Here is a 21,421-nt window from a genome sequence, read left to right as displayed (position 1 = left end):
TTTTTATTTATCACTGGTTTTGTTACTTATTTTGAAAAAACAAAGAAATTTGAAGCCATTTAGAACTAGAAATTCGATTTTCGAGGTTTCATTGTCGCTGTTTCGGGTCTCACCCAAAGATTCCATTTAAAAAAAAGGTCATGTTCTCACCCAATGACCCCATATTTTTTACATTTTGCTCTCACCGAATGCCCCTTAGTCCGAAAGTGCCAGCCCTACACCTATATCCATTTAAAATTGAAGTGCTCTTACAGATGTATTAATTACTCAAGCCTCAACAATCTCGTTACAGGAATAAATTAACCTTCAATGCAAAAGTAAACACCTTCATACCAAAACATGCACAACTCCTAGCTGTTGAGAATTCACAACCTCTAACTTATTTCAGACTGGAATGCTATTCCTGACAAAATTTCGAAGTACCCAGCTTCAACTGGATTAAAGAAGCATGCAGCCTATACATGTACCTCAAAGCAAACACACAATACAGTTGCCAATTAATAATAGATTGTATCAGGATATCATTTGCATACGGACATCTGCCTTTCTCTCTCTAATCCATCAGTTTGCCACTTGCTTCAGATTCATCTTGTTATTTGACCGGCAATGAAATGTTAACTTTGTATCTCCTTGAGCTGTGTGTGTACATTATTTAAAGATACAAACCTAGATCAAGAAAACAGATAGTTTTCTACATTCTCAGGCTGGTTAAAATTATTACGGTACAGGTGCATTGGAATGGATGAAGTATAAATAGTAATTTATATTTTGACACACATCTATTTTTTACATAAACTGGCCTCAAAAAGAGAGGCCGAGAGGGGGGGCAAGCGATTTTTTGGGAGCCGTTTGGAAATTTTCGGACTCGGACTCGGATGACGAGGACTCGACTACAACACTGTAAATAACATAATTTAAGAAATTAAAGGCATGCGTTTTCATTGCTCAAGTGCATTTACCCGAAATGTGGCATATATCCGATTCAAAACTTTTACTTGATGAGACAAAAATTATGTTGAATGATTCATTAAAAGTTGTGTGCTGCTGTTTAATGAGCTTTCTGTTTTATTTTTTAATATTTGAGTGACTATATGTGACTTTTTGCCAGTTTTTGTCATTTTTTGCTGGTTTAAACCAGGCAAAAACAGGTTTTTGCCAGTTTTTGCCACCGGCAACGGCAACAACAACCCGAACCCTGCCCCATAGCATACACCTCTACTCCCCCACACACACACACATTTCACTGTATCTGTATATTACATTATGATATGCAAGATGAATGTTGGCACCATGGAGAATTTATCCAGCATACTTCAAATTTCATGTTTTAAAACCACCTTCAAATTTTGTCCAAACTAAAGACCAAGCTCAAGACTCTACTGGTTGGTCAATATCAATCGAGGAAAAATACCCCCCATGAGATGAATACTAGATGATCAGATGGGCGAACGGAAATCATCTCACATATAAACACACAACTTGAACATGCATAAAATTTCAATGAGTGGTACTTGTGTTGATAGGAAGTACACAGGGCCCCTCACATCAACATCAAAGCAAACATGATACACTAGCCACATCTTTCTCTCCTATGCATACTACTTTATATATTAACCATGTTAACCTTCTATCAAGCCTTAAGTAATTTTATGTAAAGTGGTTTTTTTTACCAAAATATATATGATATCCCTCTCTTCTATGGACTATATCGTCAGTATTGGAAAGATCTGATCACTTGCTTGGAACCGATCATTGTATAATTTTATTTCGGTTGATTTGTACGCTTGTATGTTACTGCTGGGAGAGGAATAATGTAATAATATGTCTGGTGTAGAGAAAGTTCAATGTGATATAGATCAGAAGTAGGTCGCCTTCATAAGCTACATGTATGTACTGTGGTGCTGAAGTATATCATGTCACATTGGTTTTCAAATATAACTTATTCATAAAGGAAGGCACTGACTGGATGGAGAGGAGTGCTGTCTTGCATAGGAAGTTATGAACATGTCTGACTCTATGTCTGACTCCCGGGTCTGACTCTGTGTATGTTTGAAGTAAGGCAATAAAACGCAATCATGCATACATGTCCTCAGTTGGACCGTGGACCTTGATATAAGATATAAGTTTTCCCTGCCTTAATGTGGACATGTCTCCAAACTACGTTGTCAGGATGTCCGTAGTTGCAAAGCCCAGAATCAGTCATGATGCATATAATTTGACACATACAATGTAAACCAAATGTCCCTGTTTCTTTAGGCAAGGGGTCTACACTTGGCATGTAAGAGTCTGGTGTGTCCAGTGGGTGTCCTCAGTGGGGGTGTATATAGTCTTACATATCACCTCTACTTGGATACCTGCATATGTGTACATGATACGGATTATGGTTTAAGCTTAGCTGACTTAATTACGCGATCAAATAATAGAGCGTTTTCGACAAAACCAGGATCAGATAAATCCCCATAGTACCTAATGTAACAATCTCTTCATATTCGAACATACAAATACACCTCACCTATCTGGAAGCCCGTAATGTGTATGTCGGTAACAGCAATCAAATTTGCAATTTTACACTTAACCAAACTCATTTCACAGTACTCAAGTTTTTCATATGAACCAAAAAAATTGAAATGATAAAACTCATCAGACCTCGATGCCCTGAAGTTTCATCTGCTATCTATCTATGGACCTACTGGCGCCATTGCAAGTTAGACATAACCCCTACCTAGGGGACACACAAATTGCAATGATCCCCATGCACATGATTTGAACTCGTCAAAATCTTGCGCATTTCACGCTTGAATACGACAGCAATGCACGCGTGATGGTGCACTGATTAATAATCCTAACTGGAATTTGTGCATTTCCCTTTGATAAATGCGGAACAGTATGGCATTATAATCTACATAATAATAGATGGGAAAGAATTTATACCTTGACTGTTTGAGTTGTGAAAGGAATATCAATGTTACCTAATGTATGGGTGAGCACAATCTTACCAACAAAACCATGTATATTTTATGATTATGCTGGTATTTGCTCAATAAACAAGGGCTTGCGAGTATTATTTTGCTTTGTAATTCAGTCTGTACTCAAATTAGATTTTGGTGTATCATATGGAAACATGTCACGCTCCAACAATAAATTTGTGAATCTATTTCACTATCAAAAATAATTCTTTTATCTTTTAGTTTGATTTCTGCTTCTCATTAGCTCAGTTCCTATTGAAATGTATCATTATACATGTACTACTAGACAGGCGATGGATGCTGCAATGTACGACAAGAGGAGACTTCAAATTTGAATATTTGATACAAATTATTTCATTGTCTTATTTTGGTATTTTTTCTTATTTAATTTCAGAGACGATGGTAACTTTGAAAAAGGTGTGAAATAAGCAAGAACCATGGACAATTTTGCTCTTGCTGAATCTGCAAACACCCCTGATTCCCATAAAAATGTTCATTAACAGGAGCAACTTTTCAATGAAAATTGCCCCCCCCCCCCCAAGTTACTGAGGCACAATCATCTTCAGAACAGCATATTCTTTATTGTTCTGCATTTGCCCCAGGTTGTGTGAAATGGACCAGAGGCAATTTTCAAAACAAGCTACTCCGGCCCTGCTTGAGAAGATCTTATTTATCAACTGGGGTAAGAAAATTTTGCCTGTTTTCCGCACATACATGTAACATTCAATTTAACTGATCATGATTGGTGTCATTTTTGATGAATATTGCCCATGCCTAACTCATCACAACATATCATGATCATCATCACTACACAAGCTTGACAACAATCCTCCATAGACAGATTTTTACATTTTACATCTTTTTGCACGGAAAACAATGAATGAGTGTCACAAACATCACAAAAAGCGGATAGCTGCCATATACAATATATGCATTGATAATCAGGTGCCATCCACATTATTACAATAAATGTCTGGGCTTTTGTAGATTTACACTGTATCTTAAAATTGTTACTTTCATATTTTGGTCTTTTCAAATGCAAAATAATACTGAGGGCAAAAATCACAATAACATCTGTAACATTGTTGATGAGATTTGATTAATTCTGAGCAAATAGCAGCTATGGATTTTAGATATTTTTTGCTTGCATGTCAGAAAGAGCATAATAAATGTCAATGTCATCGTTCTTTACATACATCCCACACAACATCAAGCACCACGTACATCAATGCACTGACAATAATTTATTGATTCCCTACTATAATGTACGTAATTAGCTTTTGGAATTTCATACGTGTATGCCAAATATTTTGTGATGCAGAGCCTCAAAATTCAATTCATTTGTAATAAATGGCTAGAAATCTGTTCTAGAAATGTTAAATGGTGATGAATGATACAAATGTATGTTGATATTTCCAAATGGCAAATATAACCAATTAATTTTGAACCAAAATATTGATAATATTGATAATATAATAAAGAATGTGATGGATGGTCCGGGGGATAATCTAGCGAGACTATATAACTATATTATAATTTCAGATCACACACTGCTGTCCTGGAATGACCTGAGAGTGGAGGAATCTGGGGAAGTTTAGGAAAGGGGATGAAATTAGGGACCGTTCAGACACACTTGTAAGGAAGGGACCTGATGCAAAAGGGGGGCCCTGAACATTTTTTTACCCTCCTAAGGGGGGGCCCTGAAAAAAATGACCACAAATTTTCCTGGAAAATTGAGTTTATATGCTTTTCTATGGGGTTGACCCATAATGTTCATATCAAAAAGGGGGCCTTGAAATGTTTGAGGTCTGTAAAGGGGGGCCCGAAAAATTTTAGCGGTGAAATTTTTTTGCATCAGGCCCCCCCCCCTTACAAGTGTTTGTGAACGGTCCCTTAGGCTCATTGATCATCTGGGGGTCCTGAAGAGTGGGCGGAGGGGTTCATTTTACCATTGTTTTTCCTTTTTGGGGTCCATTCTTGGATCCCTTTTGGCACCTCCTATACCCAAGATCTTCACCTTTGGGACTCACAGGAATTTTTATGCTGAATGACATCAAAAGGAGATAAACTTCATGCAAAACCATGACTAACTTAATGTACCGGTGAACAACATGACATTTTTGCTACGTTTTTATAATAACATATTTGTACTTTTCATATAGTTAATTTCATAGCCCAAAATTGAAAATTACCCCGGAAATGTGTATAGCATTCATATTTCCAGGGGAATTTTCAATTTTGGGTTATGACAACTAGAATTAGTATAGTATTATTAATAATTATCTTGACAATTTGGACCACGTTTTGCTTTCATTCAATGCACTGATACATTGTAAATTTTAATCAAACATGCCAATCTCCAACAATTGCGTTCATACAACACAGAGTACGGTACATTGCTCCCACAGAATCACAGACACATTACACATAATGACATAGCACAACATTAGCTACTTCATGTCCGCGGCCAAGAATATTACCCATTCCATTGATTCCCACACTCAATGCATGACACGGTAATCGTTCCGCCTTTGGCATTGGTAATTATGAATGCTTTTACTCTGGATGTGAAGTTGCTACATGAAATATGCAATGACAGTCAGAACACTGTATTACAGAAAAACAAGATGTCAGCCAATTATTATCCAATTATTACATTTCCATGATGTTACGGCGGTTTAAGCAACTTGATTCTCAATATTACAATTTACATGTCTAAAGATTATGAAGCAATACACATACTGTTAAATTTAGTCTATTTGATGAGACAAAATGGAAAACATCACATGTTTTTTTTCTCTAATTCTAATATTTTTATTATGATCAGCTCTCACATTGGACAATGTTAAGCTTTACCTACACTGGCTTTCAGAAAAGAACGGCACTCTTTTGTTCTTAGCACCACATCCAAGCGCCTTTTAATGAGCGACACATACGAAACTCCCCGTCATACGTGTCGCTCTGCACGGACCAACGCTTTGATGTGTAATCGGCCAATTAGATGATACCGGTTTGTTGTTATGATCATGGAATGATTTAATTAGCCAATCAGAACCCCACTTCCGTGTTTACGCTGTGTACGTTCTCAAAATGTAAACAAGTGCCATTCTTCTCTGCAAGCAAGTATAGGGCTCCGTCCATAAGGAGTTAGGGATTCAATCATGTTTCACCGTTGTTCATCACCGATTAACAACGATGCGTCCGAGCGAAGTAAACCATGCAGACGCGCCTTTCAACAACGAAAAGAAGCTAAAGATCGTATAATTCACGATTATTTCAAGAGGAATGTCAGTTAATCATTGCCACTCAGCCTTACAAAAACTTCGATAATTTCTCAGTTGATAGCAGCAATAAAACAACAGAATAAAACGGCAATGTTTAGCCGCTACCTGAAAAATACTGAATTCAACTTGTAAGCTTGCATACGCACAAAGGTTCCAGACATGACAAATGTTACGTAGTCTCGCTCGCGTTCACGTATACGCTACAGTAAAAGTGTGGGTTCATCACGGATTAACAACGGTTGGCTCCTGTACAAAGGTATAGGAAGAGTTGTTGAAAGCTTTTTTAATCCACACTCATACATATTGATAGACAATAGTTTTCACTCCACTTTGTCACTCCAGCCACAGACATCCAAGACACAAATCAATGTCAGGAAGTCAGCAGTTTTATTGCTCCTAATACACTAACATTGATCTGATGATATTAAAAAGTGCAGCTTTTTTTCTAAACATGGTACATTCTATCTTGGACGCACATCTCCAATTGACATTTTTAACAAATCTAAATTGAAAATCTAAGTGTCTGAGAGCAAACCCTCTTCTCATTTCACTAACTCTTCAAAACCAAAATGATACAATTCACACAGTTAGGAATTTAATCAATATGCAAGTTCTAGCATTTCTTGCTACATAATAAATGCCAAATTGAAATGATAAATTGTACTTGCAAACATGAAAATAGCTCTAGTGGCATATCTGAAGTCATAAATTGGTCCGATAAATCACTATGTACTTCACTCATCATTGCACACAGTACACGAGGCAGACAAACTGTTTTAATTATGGGTTGCATCAGAGCAGAGACCTATCATACAGATAATTATTTCCAATGCGATATCATTGCATATGTTGGAAACATGAGCTGCATGTATAATGAGAGATTCAAGCTGCATTGGATATAAAGCAACATCCATTTTGAATGTTACAAGTAAAAAAATGGTTTTCGACTGGAACATTTGGGAAGGTGGGATGGATGAGGGCGAGCAAACAAACTTTTTTTCTTGGCCTCATCAATTTTGGCACTCTGAGTATCAACTATGACTCTGATGATCATGAATAAATGTATGCCATAACCTTACCCTCACATAATTTTTCTCCCCAAATACAATTTTCTTATCATGAAAATAAGTAACTACTAGGGCACTAAAATGTCAACCTGGAATGCAACCTAAATTCATATTTATTATCAAATTATATAAAATCAGGTTAATATAATAAATTGATTACGACACAGCTGGCACTTCCAAAGTTCCTTATTACTCAAATCATTGAGTAAAAGACATGTAATCCTGAAGAAGACACTTAGCTCTTTTCTTTTTCACATATATTTTAGTCAGTTCATGCAAATGTGCAGATTTCTTACGTCAAAAAATGGTAAAAACTTTTCATAGTCTATAGGCAAAATATCTAATTCTCAATCATGAGGACATACCTTCTGTGTACTGTTGCGTCAGCATACTTTTTATGGAATAACACAATCGCATGACCTATATGACTGAACCTTGACCTTGCCTAGCAACGACTGTATTAGAAGACCGTGATTGGTCAAGTTTCAAAAGCTGTGCTTGCTCCGTATAATTAGCATGTGGTGTTCAAGTAGTAAGCTTGATATGATGCAAGCATCTGTGCGTAGCTGCGTACTCAAGTTGGCTCTCGTGATCCAGAATTACATATTTGCCTATAGTAAGAATTTATTTAGAAGTAAATACGGTAAATTTACAAATTTTCAAACAAAAATGAGCAAATTTTAAGGTTGAAGAACTGGCTATATTAATTGTATACCAGTAAGTTCCTGATTTGTAGGCCATCTCTAGTGTGTGGGACCTGCTTGACATACATTGTACATGTGCCTACCCTAACTATTTCCACTGATTTCTGGGTTTACAAGAAGGATCCTAACACTTCCTTTCTCCAACCCCAGCTTTCCACCTCAAGCAAAATATCAAACAAAGTACATTGTACTTATGGTTTGCTTAAAAGCTATGAATCAATGTAACAAAGAGCTAGTTTGAACAAGGACCTGTCTGCTTTCCTATGATAAAGTATCAAGAGGTACATTGCTGTACACATACATGTAGCAGTAGGAATCAAGGTGCACACAAGATGAAGCTGAACTTTGCAATCATATCACAAATGGCAATGCTTGCCATGATCCCATCCTTGTTTCAAGTAAGATTTTTAAAGCAAGGTTTTTGTGTGTTTTACACCAAAAAGTTATATTCATTCCAAACCAATTCTGCCTGTTTCTGTGCCAAGATGATTTTGTGAAAACATAGACAGTGTGTCATAATCTGAAAAATTGTTAATCAAAATGCAAATCTCAGGTGCCATCAGTGGTTTCATACTTTTTAGATTATTCCAAAGGAATCAAAATAAAGAGCTACTACCCTCAGAACCAGTGTTCGAAAATTTGGTTGTCCATTCGCCCGGGACAACCAAAACATACACCAGACAACCTAAAATAATGCTCTAGTTGTCCGGCAGACAACCAAAGATCTACAGCCAAAAGTCACCTTTTCAGCATGTTAGTTTGCTCAAACCTGACACAACCTGATGAATTGTTAAATATTTAAGAGTAATTGTTCATAAATTGACTACACTCACTCCACTTTATTGGTCACATGTAGTTGTTTCAGATTGTGGCAGCTTAACGACAACCAAAAACTTAGGTGGACAACCAGAAATTACAACCTGGTTGTCCGTGGGACAACCCATTTTATTTTCTTATTATTCGGACACTGCTCAGAACCCTATCCCTGGCAGATCTGTATTGAGTAACAAAAAACAATTCATGTGCACACATACATAACTTTTTTATGTTGCCATAAATTAAATCCTCCAAATGTTCTTTCTGGGGTCTTTAGTAGTACAATGAACTCATCAGATATTCTTAGAAGCTAAATTGGTACATTCCATAACAGCATACATTTGAAGAGTTCTGTCCATTTGTCTCCAGGCTGTGTTGGAGATTAACAACACTTTTGTGGATTTTATTTTCCCTCTGTCTGGAATAGTGTGTTCCCCAAGGCTCTAGCATGTTCAGATAGGATCATAACACGGAGGTAGTTATGAGGTAGTGCAAGATCATCATTTAACACTGATACTTGTCCACACGGTCTCTCCTCACAGTTAGTAAGCTAGAGCTGTGCTAGAGCCCGAAGTTTTCCGTTTTACAGAAAACGGTGAAATTTCACGGAATTTAAAGTAGAAAACGGAAAGTGGCATTTTGCAACAACAGTCAAATGTTAAGCTTATTCGGATCTAATTTCCAATGTACATTCAACAAAATACACAAACCGATTATATATTTCACTGAAATTTACTTCAAATTAATCATTACTTGCCTTTAGGGGTTATATATTTGCAGTTTCATGACCTTTTTCTTTGGCTTTGCCGGCGAATGTTTATTTTTTATATTTTTATACTGCTTTTCATGAATACTCATTACAAATATAGGAACTACACAAGAATGAAACTTTGATGAGTATGTAACTTTGTCGACAATTGTTGCCGGAAATAGGAGCGATACAACCCATTTTTTTCTATTTCCTACCGATCGGGCAAGCTAAAAAAATTTGTCGCGGCCTAGCTACAACAGAAATTTCTTGGTGGTAAATCTTTTGTGTTAAACACGATACTTGTTCAGATGGGCGCTAACACTAAGATACCTCAGAGGTACATGTACATGTAGCCTAGTACATTGTATCAGTGTAACACAAAATTAACTAAGCAGCTTCTGTGACTTGCCATCACATGATCTGTGCTTGCCATGCATCATGCATCTAATGTTACATCAATTAAATATTAAAATTCCCTTGAATTTAATTATTAAGTGGAAAATTTCTTATATTGGGTCTGTGGCTACAGCTACAACATGCATCATTGATAATAGACAAGATTGACACATACATTGTAATATAACACAACATAGCATAATTTATTCTTTCCATATGCAAAGTACAATAAAAACAAGAAATTAATAGTACAATTACTGAAAAACATAGTGGAGGAGAACTGAGAAATAAGATTGAGGCCTGTCAAGTCCCAGACTCCGTTATTAATAATATATTGTTACTCTAACTTTTGTAATCTGAAATAAAAGAGTCTTTATAGAACCTTTAATTAGAATTCAGATTTAGATTTAAGGAGTTTTTAACATGACACCCAAAATGTAATACCCAAATGTAACATTTATAAAGAACAAATAAATGTTAAACATTTTAAACTAGGAGAAATAGACATATTTGAAGTATTTTAATGCAAAATATGCTGGTATACTATACATAATTAAGTACCGTAGAACAATTATGCTTTGGAATCATAAGGCAAAAAAAAGTCTGCTTGCCCTTTTAGCTCAAAATTTATTTGGGGCGGTAGGTCTTATTCACAGTTCACGTTAACGTTCTACCATCCCCTTCTCTCCCCCCCACCCTCTTAGTTTTATTAAGATAATGCTTTTCCAAGGAGGGTACCATCAACTGAACGATTACGGGCAAAGACCATTATGGTACTTAAAATTGGATTACGATCAGATTACAAAGAACATGAACATCACAGCTTATGTGAGATGTACCTTGACAAACAGATAGACATAGGACTGAGGGGCTGTGCAATAATTATGCGCCCTGGGAGGGTAAAATTGGGGGGGCAAGAAATTTTTGGCAAGCCGAAAGTGGGGGGCAAGCAATTTTTGGCAAGCTGAGAGGGGGGGAGCAAGCGATTTTTGGCACACATTCATGGGGCCCCTTTTTAATAAAATGCTCTAAAAAGGCTTAGGAAAACAGTATAGAAACACTTAAATATGCAATTTTTCCTGCTCGCTACGCTCGCAACATACATCCAGTCCATTAAGGTTTGCAAATTGGGATCCCACAAATTTGGCATGTTCAAGGGGGGGGCAAAGATTTTTGGCGGGCTGAGAGGGGGGCAAGCGATTTTGGCGAGCCATTTGGACATTTACCCCGGGGCTCATAATTATTGCACAGCCCCTGACTATCTGGACCTCACTATGATCAAACGAAACCCCCATCTTCGTCAATGTTCACAAAACTCCCACTTCCTGGCTCCCATTTCATAGGTAGACATGTATGTAGTATCCAACTACTCTATTGGAAAGAGCTTTGGAACCAGCCGACTTGAATTATTTGCTACCGTACCCAATACTACCCATATCTAATGAAATTGCAACACTGGGCAAAAGAATACTGGTGACATTTAGGAAGATCGAAGATCTAGTACCGTATTTATTAATTAATGGACAATGATAGAGGATCAGGTGAACAAATAATGTGATAGGTGACATAAAAAATATGTGACATAAAAAATACAACTAAGTCTTTGAGTTTGTCTTGTCTTGTCTTGGTGAGTTGGCAGTTTCAGAACTAGCTATACTATCGCCAACTTTATTTTTGATGCTGGTCAAGCTGATAATGATATGACTCATTTTAGATTCTGATTTTGAAAATGGAAGGAGTTCATGCAGATGTCCTTTGTACATGTACCTTATACATCTTGAGGATTTTGAGATAGTGACTACCCTTAGTCCCCTATATGTATGTATTGGAGTTCTGGTTTCAGTTGACATGGTGATCATGCCTTCCCTGTTGATTGCGACTTGGTCATTCATAATGATTTTGTGCAACATGGTCAGTCTGTTGGTTCTGTGTCAGTCTTCTAAGGCCTCTCATTGTAGTTTTTTTAAGCAATGTTCTGATGTTATTACTGCCTTGGTTATGTGTAGCATGTTGTTTAATTTTATCTATTGTAGTTTATTACTTTTGTATTGAATTTATTTGTAATTTGAATTTTGCTGTTGTTTTAAAAACCTCTGTTTTTATAGCGCCTAGAGGCCGCTTTTGCATGCATTAGTGCGCTTTCAATAAATGTCTTTTATTATTATTATTATTATTAGTTTCTCCAGCATTTTTGTTACACTGCTGCACTGCTCGTAATCCTGCTTAAGTTTCTGCATGATTTTCTCCTGTAGTATCTTGTCTTCTCTTCTGTATGGATTCCACATACAAGAAGCATATATTATTCTAAGATGGGTCTCACCAGCATTATGTAGGCTGTGGCTTTGGTTTCCTGTGATGCAAACAGATTTTTCGCTTGAGAAAGCCCAAGATCCTGCTTGCCTTGGAGACTGCCGTCTTGATACGACTCTTCCATGCATTGGAGGCGGTTGTCAATTTGGACATCCAGATACGGATGACTATAATACCTTCCTTATTGTGTAACCGATGCAGCTCGCAGCAAGCATCAGGGTACTCAGTCAAGAGTTTGATATTTAGTCCAACCAATGTCCGAACTATTTTAGTTCCAATAACTGGAACTCACGGCTCCGACCGCGAGTTCCAAGGAGCTATGTGTCGCCGCGATTTAGCGTGCATTCATCACCATATTCACATGTACATAGTCGTGAAGTGGACTTTTCGCTGCTCATAAAAAATTAAAAATCACTCAAAAATCGTCTTTTTAAATATTTCTTTCGACAAAAGCTGATGCGTAGAATAAATTGAGCAATCACAGATGACATACATCAGTGACACAGGTTTCTAAAGTGAGTATTTTACTAGATATACTAATGCAAACCAAAATAAAACCCTGGAGGCACCCTACGGGAGTACCTACAACTTGAGAACAAGTCCTCAAACGTTCGAAATTTGTAGTTACTACAACTAGAACTATTTAGAATTTACAGCACATTTGGTACCGGCAGTATGATGAGAGAATATAAAAAGTGAGACAATTTGACAGAATAAATCACATACTGCAATTTGCTTAGTTACGGTACATGTACATGTATAGATAGCATGCGATAACATTTATGACTCCTTCGAATATGTTGTATCAGTTTCATCTGAATTGTCAGTTGATGATTTAACTGTTTGATGGGAGCAAGCATGTCATTCAACAAACCGTCCGTGTAGTGTACGTGTGCGTGAACACTCCAGGCGTTTAACTTTACGCGATTTGATACTCCGACGAGCAAAATACGCACATACATGTACGTCACTACCAAACTTGAGATGAAACAAATTACATGCAGCACTTCATCAGACTGGCAATCTTGCTTCTTCTACTTTCCTGTAGTTGCTACCATTGGCGGTGCTAGAAGCTGGTCGAAACACAGTCATTCGCAGAAATTTAAGGTGGTACTACACCCCTTGATAAATTTGTGACTATTTTTGCATTTTTCTCAAAAAATAATAACACACTAGTAACAAAAGTTATGTATATATATTAATATAGGGACAAGGAGTCCAGTTACTACACTGGAATTTCAGTGACTCAAGACAAGCAGTGTGTTATTTATGATAAGAAAAGAGGTACCGCTAGAATGTACCTCATTTCTTAACATTATATAATGAACCACTTGTCTTGAATCACTGAAATATCAGTCCTATTTTTGCATTTTTCTCAAAAAATAATAACACACTGACTGAGTAACAAAGTTATGTATTTAGGAGCAAGGAATCCAGTTACCAGACTGGAATTTCAGTGACTCGAGACAAGCGGTACGTTATTTATGATATTAAGAAAAGAGGTAGAATGTACCTCATTTCTTAACATAATAATGAACCACTTGTCTTGAATCACTGAAATTTAGTGAAGTAATTGGATTCCTTGCCTCTACATGTATGATGTAATATATATACATAACCTTTGTTACCAGTGTATAGTTTGAGAAAAATATCACCCCTTGATAAATTTGTGACTATTTTTTGCATTTTTCTCAAAAAATAATAACACACTGACTTGCTTAGTGCATCGGAGGGCACTTTAAGCTGTCGGTCCCGTGTACATGCATATTTTCTCACATTAATGTAGTGTGCACGTTAAAGAACGTCACAAGCTATTCGAAAATAGCAGGGGATCGTCCCGGTACTGTTGACTGTACTTCAAAATACACTCATCTACTCTAGGTTCCAGAGTAAAAAAAAAAAAAAGTACAGCTGTCTGCTTGTCTGTACGCAGTGCGATATAATACTCATACATATGAGGGAGGCACTTACAAGGAAGAAGGTAGTTCCAGTAACTGTAACCATAGCCTGTATAGGTCCGTAGATGTCAATATGTTTATGATAAAGACTGAAGTCTTGCTGGCAAGACTAGGAAGAAGGAAGAAGAAGTAACAAAGTTATGTATACATGTATAGGAGCAAGAAATCCAGTTACCAGACTGCAATTTCAGTGACTCGAGACAAGCGGTACCGGTACGGTACATTATTTATGATTTTAAGAAAAGAGGTACCGCTAGAATGTACCTCATTTCTTTTAAAACATAATAATGAACCACTTGTCTTGAATCACTGAAATTTAGTGAAGTAATTGGATTCCTTGTCTCTAATATACTTAACTTTTGTTACCAGTGTATAGTTTGAGAAAAATGCAAAATAAGTCACAAAATTTATCAGGGGGTGACAGTAGTATTTCATTTCATTTCATTTTATTTAGCACTCATTTATACATCAAAAATTGCAAACAAATAGAAAATACAATAGATTGCACATTATGGATAAAATACTTTAAAATCTACTGTACATATATGTAATTCAGGGTACCAGAATAAACTATTGCACGAGGTGATAATGGAAGAAAAACCAATGAGTACCAAGGATAGCCCAAAAAGCCTTCTGAAGAAAGCTTAATTCCATTGGGGTCCTTGTAAGGCAAAAAACAAAAAAGCAGCAGCAACAATGATTAAGGCAGGAGGACGAGCAAAACATAACAAAGACGAAAAACATAACAAGCAAAAAGGGGGCTAATAATTTTTGTGATGCATAATATCACACTCAGCTAGCCAAGCCTGTTCAGAAAGGTGGTTCTTGACAGCACGTTGCCACCTTAACTGGAGCACTCGTCCAAGGAACATCACCATCCCATATATTGCTGGGGTTTCGGAGAAGCTTAAGCGAATATTGGAAACACAACATCCCGTCTCCTTGAAACCGGGCAATACTTTGAGACAGAAACTAGTGCATCCCAAGGACAAACCCCCGCAATAAACAAAGTAATATTGTTTATGCCATCCAGTGCAAAGACTCTGACTGTGAGGACTCCTATATAGGGGAGACTAAACAACCCTTGCACAAGCGTATGTATCATTACCGTAGACCCAGTTCTACAGGTTTGAACGATTCGGCAGTTTATCGCACCTCAAATTTGCCAATCATTCTTTTGAGGACAAGGATGTGCTAGTGCTCGACAGAGAACATAAGTGGTTTGAAAGAGGAGTTAAGGAGGCAATACATGTCCGGCGGGAGGAACCTTCGCTCAACAGAGGAGGGGGACTCCGCCACAACCTGTCCAGGACCTACGACGCAGCAATCCGGAAGCTACCCCGGCGACTCCCCTGTGACGTCATACCATCAAGTACGTCACAGGTCAATAGTCAACAACCTGGTCAGTCAGCCTGATGATGCGTCTTGGATGAGACGCGATACTGTTGCTATCAAAAATAGTAAGTCCAGATGAACAGATTTAATATTCATTTTATCACCTTAACTTAAGTACTAAATCAGAAATCACAGACTATGTTGCTTATTAAATTCTATATCATATACGCTGGGTGGACGCTAATTTTAAATCTATATAATAATACGCATCGTCTATCTGTCTATCTGTATATCTGTCTGTCTATCTGTGTGTCTGTCCGCCTATTTTCTCGGAGGCTAGGGGTCGCACGTTCCTCAAACTTGGTGGGTGGGTGCAGCTTGACCCCACACAGAACAAGTTTGTATTGGTTAGTGGGTCAAGGTCACCCAAGGTCATCCAGGGGTCAAATTAGTAAAACTGTTTTTCTCAGGGACTGGGGGTCGCATGTTCCTCAAACTTGGCGGGTGGGTGCGTCTTGACCCGGGACAGAACAAGTTTGTATTGGTTAGTGGGTCAAGGTCACCAGAGGTCATCGAAGGGTCAAATTAGTAAAAACTGTCATATGGGCATGCAACTTGGTGGGTAGGTGCATCTTGACCTAAGACGGAACAAATTTGTATTGGTTAGTGGGTCAAGGTCACCCAGGGGTCATCTGAGGTCAAATTAGTAAAAACTGTTTTCCACCTATTTTCTCAGAGACTAGGGGTCGCACGTTCCTCAAACTTGGTGGGTGGGTGCATCTGGACCTCAGACAGAACAAAGTTTGTTTCGGTTAGTGGGCCAAGATCACCCGAGGTCATTTAGGGGTCATCCAAGGTCAAATTACTAAAAACTGTCGTATGGGCATGAAACGTGGTGGGTACAGTCAACTTTTAGAGTCAAATTTTGGAAGGTCATTTCAAGGTCACAAGGGGCCATCTGAGGTCAAATTAGTAAAAACTGTCCTATGGGCATCAGTTACCATCAGCCAGTTAACCGCGACAGCCGAGAACCGCCAAATACGGGTAACCGCCTAGTAAAGTATTAATGCATAATACCATGATGTTGCAAAGTCGGAGCTACCAACTTTCACAGCGCAAAGTTCATTTTATTCATAAATTTCCACTCGGCAACAGCAAATCACCTCAGCAGCCAATCAGAGACACTGTGTTTCAATGCAGTACATGTATATTACTATATGTGATGCATGCTTAGAATTAGTTCCAGTAACTGTAACTCGTCATACCTACATGTAGGTCCGTAGACAAGACATGGCAGGAAAAAATGGGCAATACGGGAAGCTCATTGCAGGGAAATCTTTGGTTTTTGACCAAAAAAGGGAAATAAACTCCTCAACGAAAGTTTGGAAAGTTTTTTCAAGCATCTGTATCTCCAATTATTTGTGACATATTCATATCGTGTTGCATATCACTAGATAGCTACAATACTCCCCTTTACAATGACACCCCATTTGAAACAATAACATTTTTCACGGCTGAGTACATGCCTTGTGATTGTAGTGGGGTCTCAAAATGAATTTGCCAAATGACCATTATTCTGTGCAGCAAGCTGCAATCCCATAACTTCACAATCTGGGACCTAATGCAATCCTCCAAGATGACACCGCCCGCCCACATAGCCACGGTAGTCCACGACTACCTACAGAATATGGGAGTAGAGTCAAAATGGCCTGCCATCAGGCCGACCCGGGGGCCAGACCTCAACCCGATTGAACACTTGTGGGACCAGCTTGATCGTGCTGTGCGTGCCAAAGAAGCCCATAGGCAACCACATTGAATGACCATGCATTTAATCCTTGTGGAAGAATGGAATTCCATCCCACAGTAACGTGTAACCAGGTCGGTGAGCAGCATGAGGAGAAGGTGCCTGACTATTGTGGCTGCCTGTGGTTTTTCCACCCGCTATTGAGGTTAGTGGCTAGCTTTGTTTGAGCGCAGAATAATGGTCAATTTGGCAAATTCATTTTGAGACCCCACTACATTCACAAGGCGTGTACTCAGCCGTGAAAAATGTTCTTGTTTCAAATGGGGTGTCATTGTAAAGGGGAGTATTGTAGCTATCCAGTGATATGCAACACGATATGAATATGTCACAAATAATTGGAGATACAGATGCTTGAAAAACTTTCCAAACTTTCGTTGAGGAGTTTATGTCATACTGGAGGGAAATTTGGAAAAACTGGAGGGAAATTCTAGATTGCTTGCAGGGAAAAAAACATTTTTTCAGCCTGTGTCCGTAGATGTCATTATGTTTATGATAAAGACTGAAGTCTTGCTGGCAGGACTAGCTTAGAATACGCTCTCATCAAAGGTTTACTGCAAAATATTATAAATATATGAAATAAGTCCATCTCCATCGCTGAGCGAAATATATTTGACCAACAATGTCAATGATAGGTATGCCCACATTGCTTATTGAAGAGGGCCTCATTCAACTCCTACTTGTGACCACAGAAATGGCTTAACTGTGTAATCCCCATAGGAAAATACAACAATTTGAAATTTGGACACCAGAAACTTTACATAGAAAGTCAAAAAGTGTCAATTGGTATACCCTGATACAGAAGTTATCAAACAGTGAGAGTAATTTTTTTTCAAATAAAATCGCTTTTCTGTAAAATGGATCGCCATGCTGAAAAATGTTGCATGTACTTGCTGTTTTGTACAGTAATGCATTGTAAGGTACTGTCGGTGATGGTCACAAAATTTGGAAAAATACATTTGCCCATAACTTTGCTAATTTGTGTCCTACAGACATGGTTGACCCCTCATTTTTTAAGTTAAATAATCACCTTTCTAAACAAAACAATTTCAATGTGAAATATAGTACTTGAAAATTTGATGATCATACCTATCAATGAGGTAGTGTGTAGGTATCCTAGGTGAATTCAAATTTGCCATCAAATTGCATCGTTTATATATCAAATTAAAGCCCTTGAGTAAACTAAGCCAAAACTGAAAACCTTTTTTCATAGCACTTTCCGTAGCAAAGTTACATCTTGTCAAAGATTGACTTTCATCAAAAAGATTCAGCTAGCAAAATTCCCCAAAACGGCAATTAGGGGTGTTTCTAGATCTTAGTCTTATGGCGATGGCAGCTTTTTTTTTAATGGAACTGCTATCAAAATCCTCTAAAATTCCATGTATGCGACTTGATTATCACCATTAAAAATCATATATTTGGGTCAAGTGAAGTATAGAAAACATATTTATGTAGGTTTCCTTCACCCACCTATTCTCGAAAAAAAATCAAATTTCTATGTAAATATGCATTGTGTTGGGGCCCCGGTCTCGGCGAATTCGCTGACTAGTAAATGTGTTAACTAAGGTTTGCCTAGGTTACCTATAGTGTGCTGTGTGCTGCTTTTCCTTTTTTTACGCAACAAAGTTTACTACATACATGACATACAATCACTGTACGTACGTACGCCTACACAATCATGACAATAAAATTAGTAAACTAACTAAACTAAACTGTCAACACTGCACTGGCAGTACACACCAAACACACTGAATTGAAATCTGAATTTAGGACAGTGTGAGTCAGTGACTTGATAATCGAGTTGATTACATTTAGTTTTTAAGCTTACATCAGAAACTGGCAAGATTTTTTGAGTATCCTACGACATACTGACGATTATGATAAATGACTCACCTCAATCTAACAATCCAGTGTATACTAGTTGTGATATTCCACGTATATTTGATCCCAAATGCCGGTAAAAAAGTCGATTGTAAACAATGTTTTGATTTTCACTATCCTCAATCAGCAGCCATTGCTGTTTTGCCTGATCAATTTATGTGCGGTGTTTCTAGGTTATTTCTCGCTATAATCCTAAATTCCTAATTTAAAAACGACACGAACAAGAACTGTTTCTAAAAAGACAATGGCCAACGCTTTGGCGACTCAGAAATGGACTTTTTTCCCGGGCTTTTTTTTTTTAATTCTGTGGAAAATTCTGAATAAAATAGACCCTTTCATAATTTTTGAACAAGACGCGGGATTAAATCGATAATGGGCTATTTAATGTTACATAATTCAGTACCGTAAAATGGGGTTACTTTGGGCACTTTTCAGAGTTTTTAAACCACTGCTTCCCAACAAAACCAATTATATATCTAATTAACTCTTTTTTATGACATTAGGGTTACCTTCTACACCTTGAAGTTTAAAAAGATTTTAAAATAATTTTGTAAGGGTGCCCTAGGGGTTAAAAAATAGCCTGACCAAAGTTACCCCGCATTTGGGGCAACTTTGGTCAGAGTATTACATTCCATGAAGGGAAAAAAATCAAAAAAATTGATCTTCGTTGTATATGGGCAAGTTGTTGTTCTTTGTGACATTTGACCACTTGCAAAATTAATCAAGCACACATCCTTGCTCACAAATATCAATTTTTATTTTTTTTGAAAAAAATGTAAAAAAATGCTAATTTTTGGTCAAAAAATTTCTTCCAAATATATTTCCTAACAAATTGACACCAAATATGACTAAAAACAATATTGCTGTACGAAAATATGACCATTTGAAAAAATATATTTGACCAACCAAAGTTACCCCGCTGACCGAAGTTACCCCATTTTACGGTACCGGTAGTTGGCCACTGTGCAGTGGACATTCTTAGACCTACGTGTACCCACTTCTCACGTCTGTCAAAGGTCACACCCTCGCGAAATCCTTATTGGTTTGTACAGGGCCTTTCATTTCAAGTCAATTTTCTCAGTACAGAAAATACCAATTTGCCTTGTCTTTGATAATTAATTTAGGCCTAAGTCGATTTCATTGACAACAAATCGAACTTTTGGGATTGTTTCATCAAGAGGTATTTATTTTATGGCACGTTTTATGATTTTCCCCATTGAGTGCAACAGTAGGCCTAAGTGTCCCCTTTGTGTCCGAGGGGGCGAGATGGAACAACAGCCAAATCTCTGCAAAAGTAACCAATGGGAAGAATTGATCTATCGCAAGTGACGTCATGCTGACCGATAGACCGGGGGTCCCCATAACTCTTTCCCCCAGTAAAAACCCAGAATGACAAAAATGTCCACATTTTGCAGCAGTTTTGAAAATGTGTTGATTTTGAACACCTGAAATTCACTTCCCCATGCCCCCTCCCCACCGCCACTGAACTCTAGGAATATATTTCAACATGATAGCCAATGTAAAAGTCATTATTAGGCACACAAAAAAACAAGTTTGTTTCCTGTAGCGCGTGCATTTCGTTTTTGACGGCTAATTGTGCGCATTTGATTTATTTTTTTCACTTACAAAGAAGAAAAAAGAATATTTAACACGTTTTACTGATCTTTTTTTATTTAACAAGGTCGCACTATCTCATTTTACACGGCCTGGGATATCACTGTACCTGAAAATAGTTTGGGGCCCCGTAGACTTAAAAATACAGGGTTCAGAAATGAGCCACCCGGCACCCCCTCTCCTAAGACATTTTGGTATAAAAAGAAAACGTGAATAATAAAGTTGCATATGTTCATGATTTAAGTTTCAAGTTAAAAACACATTATGATAGGCCCCTATGGTTCAACTGACTTTGTAGGCCTAAGCTACATGATGATTTACCGGTACCCATCAGTTTTCATTGGGGGGGATAAAACACTGCAAATATCCCGCTGGCATCATTTTAGCTCATTTTGACCAGTGGCGTATAATTATATAGCCATACTGTACTGGCACATAGGCCTTAAACGGGCGTGCGCCGTCGGCCAGGTAGGCTAATAGGCCTAGTCAACAACAAAAAAGTGAAAAAAAAATTGATGAAAAAGAGAAAAAGAAACCC

This window comes from Amphiura filiformis, chromosome 20 (assembly GCF_039555335.1).
Source record: "Amphiura filiformis chromosome 20, Afil_fr2py, whole genome shotgun sequence".
Taxonomy (NCBI): domain Eukaryota; kingdom Metazoa; phylum Echinodermata; class Ophiuroidea; order Amphilepidida; family Amphiuridae; genus Amphiura; species Amphiura filiformis.
The sequence above is the reverse complement of the archived record's forward strand: the minus strand, read 5'-3'. Positions refer to the sequence as shown.